This window comes from Gigantopelta aegis, unplaced genomic scaffold, assembly GCF_016097555.1.
Source record: "Gigantopelta aegis isolate Gae_Host unplaced genomic scaffold, Gae_host_genome ctg5112_pilon_pilon, whole genome shotgun sequence".
NCBI classification, from domain to species: domain Eukaryota; kingdom Metazoa; phylum Mollusca; class Gastropoda; order Neomphalida; family Peltospiridae; genus Gigantopelta; species Gigantopelta aegis.
This window is the reverse complement of record NW_024534225.1, coordinates 13,234-24,016: the sequence shown is the minus strand read 5'-3', so window position 1 is coordinate 24,016 and position 10,783 is coordinate 13,234. Positions and strand designations below refer to the sequence as shown.

Genomic DNA, 10,783 nt, shown 5'->3' with positions numbered 1-10,783 from the left:
TTTCTGAAAGACCCAAACATAATATCCAAGGTTCAGACTTTTGGCTTTGTTTAAATAACTCTGAGCAGCTTGAGTGCATTAACTATAGAATAAAGACAAATTTTCACCTACAGGAGTTGTGATTGTTTTACTTATGAGGGTTGGGGAACCCGCTTCCAAATTGCGGAAGTGGAAATACGTGGAAGCAAAAGCTTCTACACCTTGTACCTTCGTAGTATCAGATGTGGAGCAGGATTAGGCTCTAAGTCCTGTAAGCAGAGTAATGGATATTATCCCCTTGCAATTATTCACATGATTTCTCTAATTCCTTACTGACCATACAGAAAGTGATGGTGAATTAAATTGTTTATTAGCAGCTATTATTTTAGCTCTTCTTTCCTCTGCAGCCAAATACTCGAGTTCGAGGTAAACACAGCTTCATTTTTAGTATTTCTATTTCTTGTCTGGTCTGTTGTTTTTGTTTTTAGTTAGCTAAAAGATTAATAATATATAATGATATTGCATAATATTAACTCTTCATGCTGCAGCCTGTTCTCTTTTAGCTACAGCTCTTGAAATATACAAGTATATGTAAAAAAATTAATGGAGTATGTCTGATACGCTCTCTTTCTTTCTTACTTGCTGTTGAGTGATAATAACAGGCGAAGTTCTTGTAAATCTTTGCTCCTCCTGTATTACATTTAACAAAGGAAATATCAATGTATTTTTATTTACTTGTTCAACTGTCCATAGCATCCGGCTGAGCTTGTCCTATTTGGTTGGTAATGCATTGCTAATGTTTGTTCCAGCTGATGTAACTGCTTTCTGGTGTCTTTAATAAGACGTTCTTTATAAACAGTAAATTCCAAATATTTAAGGGGTACACCATTACAAACAATAACAGGATTGGGTATTAATAGTACCTGTATATGTAGTTCTAATAGACGTTTCTCTTTCCTCTTTTTACGATCGTACATTCCTCCTCGCACTTTGACGTGGCAAAAAAAACTTTCTCTTGTTTCTCGTACCTGTACAAAGACATTGTTATTATGAGAAACATAAATAGAATATTTTCCACCTGTATAAGTCGATCTTTACGTCTTTCATTTCGTTCTTTGTTCGAAGCAAGTTTCCTGAATAGTAGAAAGTAGTTACGTGCATTTATTGGAACAGCAATATAATTTATATTTTTCTTAACTCGTCTCAGTGTGGGTCAGATAGAGGTGAGTCTAGGAGTTTTGGTGAGGGACATTATGATTCACTTCTCATGTCAACTCCCAGCCTTGTTTCAAAAAGAGAAAACTAAATAAAAAAAATTTATACGTCACGTGACTTAGTTAATATATTAAAAATCAAAAATGGTACTTTATTAAATTTCACATTTCTTAATATACTTGTTTCTACAAGGCCTGAGAAAGAAAAAAAGTAACATCTCTTATCAGAATTGCTAAAGTTGGCTGTGCAAAGTAAGGTGGTAAAAGTCATATTTCACTGAAACAATTTAATGAAAAGTCAGCTCTATACATAGTACATACGCTTACATGTGCTATCATAACCTGTGTATTACATAGACAGCAACCTAAGGAGTCAAGCTCACTGGTTACAATGTATTGATTTCTGCTGATGTGGTATACATGTATTGCCAGGACTACACATTCATAGATCATATACACCCCCCAATTAATTATACAAGTCAGCAGTATTTGTGGTATCTCATTAACTGTAGGGTTTTCAAGTACTTTGCTACGATACCTTCGTGGGAGAGAGGAGATGATATGTAGTATTGTTAATGAACCCTCTGTTAGTGAACCAAACATTGTTGTAATTCATATATCGAATATTATATGTACCTATTATTTTTATCAGCTACTAATTCACCTGCAAGTTCTTGGCTAGATATGGGAGGGGGTCATTACCCAAACAATCGTATGTGTATATCCTACATTAAATAACAGGTTATTATCTTCTTTGATTAAGGGTTCTTTTATGATGAGTCAAAAACAACAAAGAAGTTAAATCAATGATTTTGTGGTTTGCATTAGTGATGCTGATATGTTGGTTGTTGTAGGTTAAGTGGATATGGGTACATAGACGTGGGTTTGACCTCCTGCTAGTCCAGTGAAACCGAGGATGACGAAGTTTAGTTTATGCTCTCTTATACCAAACTTAGCCCATTGACTTGTAATTTTTATTATTAACCATATCATTCATCTATCCAGCATTTGATGATTATTGTTCAATGACTATTTCAAATTATTTTCTGGCCCATTATTTTCTCTCTCATGCAAAGGATGAAAGATTTCTACTATGTTCTGATTGCTGTTATGGCTCGTTATAATTGTCCCCTACGTATGGATCAGAACTAACCATGAGAGGGGGGATTAGTCCAATTGGCTAGTCATCCCAAACAGAAAAGGACTTTCCTTTACAACTCAAATCAACTTCATCTTGGATAAAGAAAAAGGTTATATTTAACATGGCAAGTGTATCTGTACATAAAACTGTCATCCTATTTGACAGATGTAACCCAATGGGGTCATTATAGCTGAGCTAGTCACCATATGTTACTGGTACCTGTCCTCCTAATCCATTTACTGTTGACTTTGATTACTTTGAGTGTTTACCTCTACTGAGAGGTCCACTTGCCTCGGAGTATGGGGGGAACATTTTTAGAAAAGTCCTAGCAAAGTGGGAAAAATCATCCATTATAATAAGAGAGGTACATACTCTATACTATATGTCTAGCAAGATGTTTACAGGCTTGATGGATGATTAATGGCAATCATTGTCTTGTGATTTTTAGTGTAGAAGATTTAGAACGAATAGCTCAACTACACTTCCAGACAATGGTCACTTTAATCAATGAAGGAAACTTTTAATTCAATACTACAGACATCGAAACAAGAAATAACTGTAAATAAAAAAAAAACTGCAATAAAGGTAGACCCATTACATTTATTTAAGTTTCAACTATGCAAAGCTACCACCACACTTTGAGGATGCAAATACTTAAGTAATAAATCTTGTAGCTCGATCATGGAGGAATGTAGAGTAGTCAATATCTGGTCCAATAGCTACAATACCTTTAGGATTAATACGGAGGTGGCATTCCTATTGAATATAAAGGAGGTATAAAGATGTGGATATAATAAAACCCACCCTGATAATGATGTGTTCAATATGAAACCTATTAGTTGTCTCACCAAATCAGGAGTGTTGTACAAGTCTCTTAAATAACCCCACAAGTTAGGATAGTCTATAATACGCTTTATTGGCACTAAAACAACAACAATGCTTGATAATAAAGCTCATTAAATATGTACCTTGAAATGACCAACATAGACCAGATCAAAATCGTACTAGAGTTGTAAACAAGGCGGTACATCGCCTCTGTAAGTTGAGAGCCAGTTGAGATATCGTTGCCCGAGAGAGTTATCTCTTCAACACGATCCGCCAATCCAGTAAATACTTCTCTCACAGTTTATATCATATGCTGTTTGAGTACCAGCAAAACCAGCACGATATACACCATTATTAAATGCACTATAAATAAGGGAAAGATAGAATATAATATATAGGTAGAGATGAATGGATAGACAGTTGAATATAATATATTCTCACGAGTAAATCCACTCATTTAGTTCATTCAATTTGTTGGACGAAGTTCAGCTGGATACAAAATCAATAACCTTTGCTTTAGGAGTAGCAGAGAAGATCATAAACTCTGAATTAAGCATGCGAATAATTTCAGCTGACTCATTGTTAACAATAGTCTCTTTTTGTTTGTCAAAGAGAACTGGAACACGGACTCTCGACCATCATAATTAGGGTCTGCTTTGAAATATAATTCCTGAGATAAGATACGAGAAAACCATAGACTGTAGCTGGTGTTGCACCTTCCACGTTTGGATTAAACCTCCATCCCCAATTCAGCATTTAATAATCAACTACATCAACAGTAATAACGTCAGTAAGACCTTTAAGTTACGTGTTATTAGAGTACTATGAGCCCATGACAAGCATATGAGACATAGGAGATGGATAGCGAGCACCAGCCTCAGCTTTAAAAACCAGTACTTCCATTAACTGATATCCAATTTCTGAATGAAACTGGGTATACGTACAAATTCTCCCTTTTGTTTGCAGTAGACAAAATATTTGCATCTATTGTTTTAGCATATTCTTCCTTATTCTGTGGACATAGTGGATGTACTATAGTTACACCAAATCGCACGGGGAAGACAGCTCAAAACACCTTGCTTTAGACAAGAGGCAAAGCATAAATAAAATAATCCTTATAATTATGCAATGTTTGATGTAGTTACGATGTGTAAGCGCAGCAATGTAATAATTATTAATAATTAGGGGAGAAGCTGTATTGTAACATTATGGGTGGCTCGAGTGTTAAATGATGGGATGAGTCGTCTCTTAAAAGTTTGACGTATAGATTCTCTTCAGGATATGGCTGCTGCAAAGCCTCCCGTGCTCCTCGACATGTTAATTCTTAGATCACAACAGGAAGTAAAGTAACTAGAGCCAACAATAATAGTTATTGTATTGGTTTGACATTTAATAACGTTCTTTACTTTCTTGATTTAGCGGAGATTGAGTCATGTACGAAGTTTGGGTATTCGTAATATAAGCCCCCTGAACCAATATTATGGGGGACCGCTAGCTGTCAGTGTTAGGTTTACGCTACATGATTTGGGAAAGCAATAAGGATGGTAAGTCAATCCAATGATGATGGGTGTGTGGTCAAGGATCAAGTAATAATCTTATCAGTTTAATCTATCATGTGAACTTAGTATGATTGAACAGCTAAACAAAGAATAACCAATGAATCATTGATAATTAGATATTTATGTAAATCCAGCTGTTAAACATGCATGAGGGGTGTAACTAAAATTGAATATGAAAATGATAGGAGGAGTGTGTGTACACCATACAAACCCACTACAGTAGTGGGTACTTACATGATACATGTATAACTAGTTGGTTTGTAGGTTTAGCCACTCATCTATTCATAATAGACCAATTGTTTTGAATAGTCAGTTTAAAAACTATTATATTATGCTAGTTAATTCTAGTAATATTCATTTTCTTAAACTCCAAAACTCACTAAACAGTCTTAATTCAGTACATATATATATACTACGTTATATGTTGATATAGTACACATCTTGTTGTTAACAGTTCACTGTATTACATTGTATTGGAGTGGTACATGTTGTGTGCTATAAATATGATGTACTTACCTCATCACTAGTAGAGTTCCTTACTAATTGATTCTTCCATAGTTATCTATACTAGCAGTGCACTACAAGAGACTTATGTAAGTAAGAGTGAATGTATATATGAATAGACGATAAATAGAAATATATATATATGGATTGATGGACGATGCCACGGAAACTGTCAATCCACTGTTATTCCTACTTTCAGAATCCTACTTGGGGATCACTATCATTTACACATGAAGCAGTTGGAAAGCATTATATATGAATAGTATCCTCCTTCAATGATTTAATATAATTGATTGTAATTTCTTTTAACTTCTTCATTTTAGAGTTTCTTATTAAAGTATGGTTCCCTTGTTGTCAGTAGAAGTGAAGAGCTTTTTTGCTTTGAGAAAGTTATTAATTTATCACAATACATTCATTTGGGAAATGGCAGTAAGTAAATGCTTTGTTTTTTCTAACTATTGTTCAATCATTTAAAACAATTCATTTATTTCTAAAGCTATTTTTATACTCTATGGCTAGAACAAAAAATATCATGGAAATACTTACTTAGTTATCAATACTTTTTATTCCTTTTGTGATTCATTTCTCAGTTCATTTATACATTGTCAATTATCATCACTTCTGTTATTCAGATCAGTCGTAGAGATCAATCAAACTTCCCTAATAATAGTATCATTATTGGTACATCAGAAGGTTATTATTGTAGTCCCGAGACAGGAGGGGTACCATCTCCTTACCACTCCATCTATTATAATGAGCTAATAAATTATCTTCCTTGTAATAGTCTCATTGAAGTCAAAAAATCAGAGGTCAGGTGATCATTGTGAATTTGTCATGTGACCTTATTGTACCATTATGATGATAGCATTACTTAGATGTGTTACTAGTGTATTGATATTATTAAAAGTATTAATATTAGTCATTAATGCACAGTTAAATTATAGCTTAAATTAGTATAATTATTATCAGAGGAAAAAATACCATTAACAAGACATTTGGTGTTATAAATATGTCTTAGAATGTTATCCACTAGCTATATAGTTCATTCTTGACTTAAGATACTATCATTTACCTGTAGGTCATTGATTCCTATAATTTAAAGGACTTACAAAGGTACTTGTTATCTTGTATACTTACCTGGTGTGTATAAATGTGTGTGTGTTTTTGGTCTTTGTAGATTGATAGATCAACAAAAAAAGACTGACCATGCTTAGACAGACACTAAGAGAAGATAAACAAAAGATTGCAGTTGCTCAACAAAAACAGATTGATGCCACTGATATGGTAAATGTTTATAAGTACTAGACTAGTGAACATCAGTACTTACCACAGTGACCTAGGATAGCTACCATTAGTAAAACTCTAGACTAGTGAACATCAGTACTTACCACAGTGACCTAGGATAGCTACCATTAGTAAACTCTAGACTAGCAAACATCAGTACTTTACCACAGTGACCTACCATTATATTAAATACTTTATATATTTAGAGAACAAAACATTGTCAACTTACAACTCGTGTTGAGCTCCTCAGACAACAGTTAAAGGAACAAAGACAAATGCTAACTGAAAGTAATCATAAGATCTAACATAATATTTGTCTACTGATGTTTAGAAAGAGAAAGACTGAATAACTTAAGAAGTTCACTAGATAACAGAGAAAAGTTTTTATCTGATAATCAAAAACGATTTGCAAAATCAAAAACTAAATTTGAGAATGACAGCATGCTATTTTCTCAAAGAAGGTAAGAAACAGCTGATACAGAAAATTTAAAAAATAGAGATTACTGTGAATGATGAGTTTTGTGCTTTTCAGGGAACAACTTATAAAGAACAAAAGACAGTTACATTTAAGACAGAGAACTCTCATATCAGAGTTAGCAGAAACTTTCTGCATCAAACAATTAAATGATACTTTCACTATCTGTGATGTCATATTACCTCATGGAGATCCCATGGAATCAGGTGAGTATGGTCAAGTAATCATTGTACTACATTCAAATTAATTAACAGGAGCATCTTCGACTGATCAAAACAGGTGTGGCTCTTGGTTTTGTATGTCATCTAGTTCATCTATTGGCCCAATTCCTTCTGGTACCACTACAATATCCTTTACAACCTGTTGGTTCCCGATCTATGATTTGTGACAATTATCATGATGGACTTGATGTCAGAGAGTAAGAACAGTTTTACAAATGCTCTGTTATGTTATCTTCTTTAGATTTCCACTTTTTTTCCAGAGGCACAGACAAAAGCTCTCTATCAGTTTTGGTCTTTTACCTTTTATGGAGAGATATCTTACAGGTTAGTTAAAAAGAGGTTTGATCATAATGACCTTTCCTTACAGCTCTGCGACAACATTGTGGCTATAGCAAACTCAAAAGCAACTGCTAAAAAAAACATTACTTAACTTGAAAACTTGTTGGACAAGTTAATGATGGACAAATACAGGTTAGAAGAAGGCAATTGGTCAGAAGGGAGGGAGGGAGGCAATCAGGCAGGGAAATTGTAGTTGTAAACCAGCAGGAATGTCAAATTGCCCTTTTTTCTTTCTCTCAGTATATTTCCGTTAAAAGACTCCTCAGTTCCCTCAATTGCAATAAGGGTCCCATAACTACCTCATCTTTTGAACCACTTTCTTCACCCATTTCCCAATTGCTACTAGACCCAAGTGAGAGCAACCATGAGAGATCAGTCACACCTATATCCGTTGAGTCTCCTAATGGAATTCTCCTGGGACAAGAAGAGGAGTGGTCACCAGATCAAAGTCCTCGTTTACGATCATCTTCCTTTGGTAGATCGTTCTCATTCGCCTGTACTTTTCACATCAACATCTCCTCGTTCAAGACAAAAGAAACTCTCTTTAGAATTAGTTCGAACAGACCAAGGTTTCCTTTCAATTGTCTGAATCACCTTCCAACAGAGCTGTATATACATTGGATGTACCACGCCCATTTTCTAATGCTGATCGAGTCTTGACAAACTTACCTGTTGATGACTTACCTCCAGAATCTTGCCATTCTCCGTTTCATTCAGAAATTTATTCTAGTAGTGATCCACAGCAGTTCAGTTCTGATACATTAAGACACAGGTCTGAGTTTCCACAACTTGAGACTGAGACTCAATCTCATGGGACTGGATCTCAAACATATGTTTAGGACTAATTCAGATATTTTATATTCTAACATTAGACCAGAATTGTCACTTGTGTATGAAGATGGCAATGGAGAATAATTATATCATCATATATTAATGTGTGTGTGTATATATTGTTATATATTTATTCTGGTTAAAACAAATGTCATTCAAAATACGTACACAAGTAGTACAATCAAACTATATAAAGTACAATAACATTGAAATGCCAGTATAATAGTTTCAGTTTCAGTTTGATACAGAGCTGTCGTGAAAAAATAGCTTTAAAAAACAAGTACAAATAACTCAATCATTAGAAATGATAAATTTAACTCATTCCTCTTTCTTGTCATCACTCCCTTTTCTTTTCAGAAGCAGCTTCTTCTGTTGGCTTTGGTTCTTTCTCTTCAGGTTTACCTTTTTGTTCATCATCTTTTTTACCACTTTCCTTAGGAGTAGCTCCACCTCCTGTAGCTTCATCCTTATCATGGCCATCAGCAGATGGCTGTTTCTCTGTCGGCGTGAAAAAGGTGTCAGCATAAGGAAGATGGATCTATGATGAGACAATAACATTAATACTACAATATAACACTTACTTGTGGTGATGAGTAAATCCACTTTTCTCCACAGGGATTAATACTCCATTTTGTTTACAGTTACCTTTAACACATGGAAAGCAATGTTAGTTGGTATATCTCGATTGGTAAATAGTGAGATAAAAGTGTATAGGGTTACTATTACATTACTAAGTGGAATGATGGACATATTATTCAATGCATACACAAGATTGAAAACAGGTTTTGTATTGGTAATATAACAAAGTTAATACTATAGTCTATTGATGTTCACCTTGCCGGTAAAAAAAATTATCATAAATTTCTAATAACTCGACCAAATTCAAAATTTCTAAGTCAAGTGGTCTCCTGACGAGTCATCCAGTTCTTTGATGTCATTTTTTATATGATATGATCCACAAGAACTAGATTATTGCATTTTCCATAAGCAAAGCATAAGAGATGCCATGACTACAAGGAATGTGATCTCGTGAATTTTGTTAATCAATAAAATGGGCTGCCACTTGAAAGACAAACCAGTACGGTAAGAAATACATTCTAACTGTAAAAGTTTAATCATATAGATATAAGTACTATACTAATGTATCTAATAAATTTGTTCTCATAAAAAGAAAATCAACTCTATACACACAGACACGTGCACTTTATTTTAACTGATATGTGGTATGTGTTATGTATACTAATTACACCACTACTAATAATTTCTAATGGCAAAATGAACCCAAATACACTATAGGAGACAACACAGATAATAAGTGTACCAGTAATTCCAGAGGTATCAGCTCCAGTATCACCTTTAGCAGCCCCACTTTCTCCGGCCACTTTCACTGTTTCTCCAGTACCCTTCTATCACCCCAGTAGCTTTAGCATCACTGGTATCTTGTTTAGCTTCCTCGTCATCTGTTCCAATTTTCAATTGCTCTTTTTCACTAATCTATTGTAGAACAAGTTTACATAATGACCATAGCTTTATAATATGAGTTCATCACTTTGAGTTATATGATACTTTTGTTTAATTTGCAACGTATTGGCGGTGTTCAAATAATGTCAATTATCTACGTAGTCCCATAGCTGCACGTAACTATTTTACGAAGCGAACTGTCCCTGACTAATAAATAGTACAATTCACCATACACAACTAAGTTTCTGTAATTTACCTTCACGAGAGTTCACCTGCGCGTGTCAACACTTTGGGACTTCGCCATAAATTGATGTCAAAAACGAGGCAAATATTTTGACCGCCCAATAATACGGTATAACTATTGTAACTAAGATATCTATAAATAGTAACACCATCCTTAATGTCAGCAAGAAGAAAATAACAAAAAGCTTCTCCTTTAGCACTTCTTTCCAAAATGATTGACATCAACAGTATAATGCTTTGAAACTGAGAACTTCAAAGACATTTGAGACAATGTGACTGACAGACCCAAATTTAACAGATAATGTTAGCACCTTCTTTCCATCACCGCCAAATTTACCACTAAGTGTACCATGCTACTTTCAGCTATGAAAAAAAGGAATACCACATGATATAAATATATTATAATTTTATAATAAATAGTTCCATTCCCATGCTCCCAATGTCAATAGAGTTTGGGAACAGGGCTGTGACACACACATTGATGCACAGTTAATTACTTCGGCATCCAAGTCTAAATCAATATCAACAACACGATTGGATTTGATCATCACTCTCTGAGAACAAGAGGTTTTTTTTCTGTTTGCAATTTAAAGTCGTTCTTCAGATCATCTGTGATGATGTGTGCTTCCAATGGTAGACTAGTGAAATCAAGCTCCTTTTTTCGCCAAAAATGTGGCTTATCGTGAAGTGTGAGAACGGTTCCTATT

The 10,783-nt window shown here is 34.4% G+C and overlaps 1 pseudogene; it reads right to left on the bottom strand.

Annotated features, from left to right (window-relative positions):
• Positions 1–902: 902 nt before the first annotated feature.
• LOC121366259 lies at positions 903–8,242 on the bottom strand (annotated as a pseudogene).
• Positions 8,243–10,783: the final 2,541 nt, after the last annotated feature.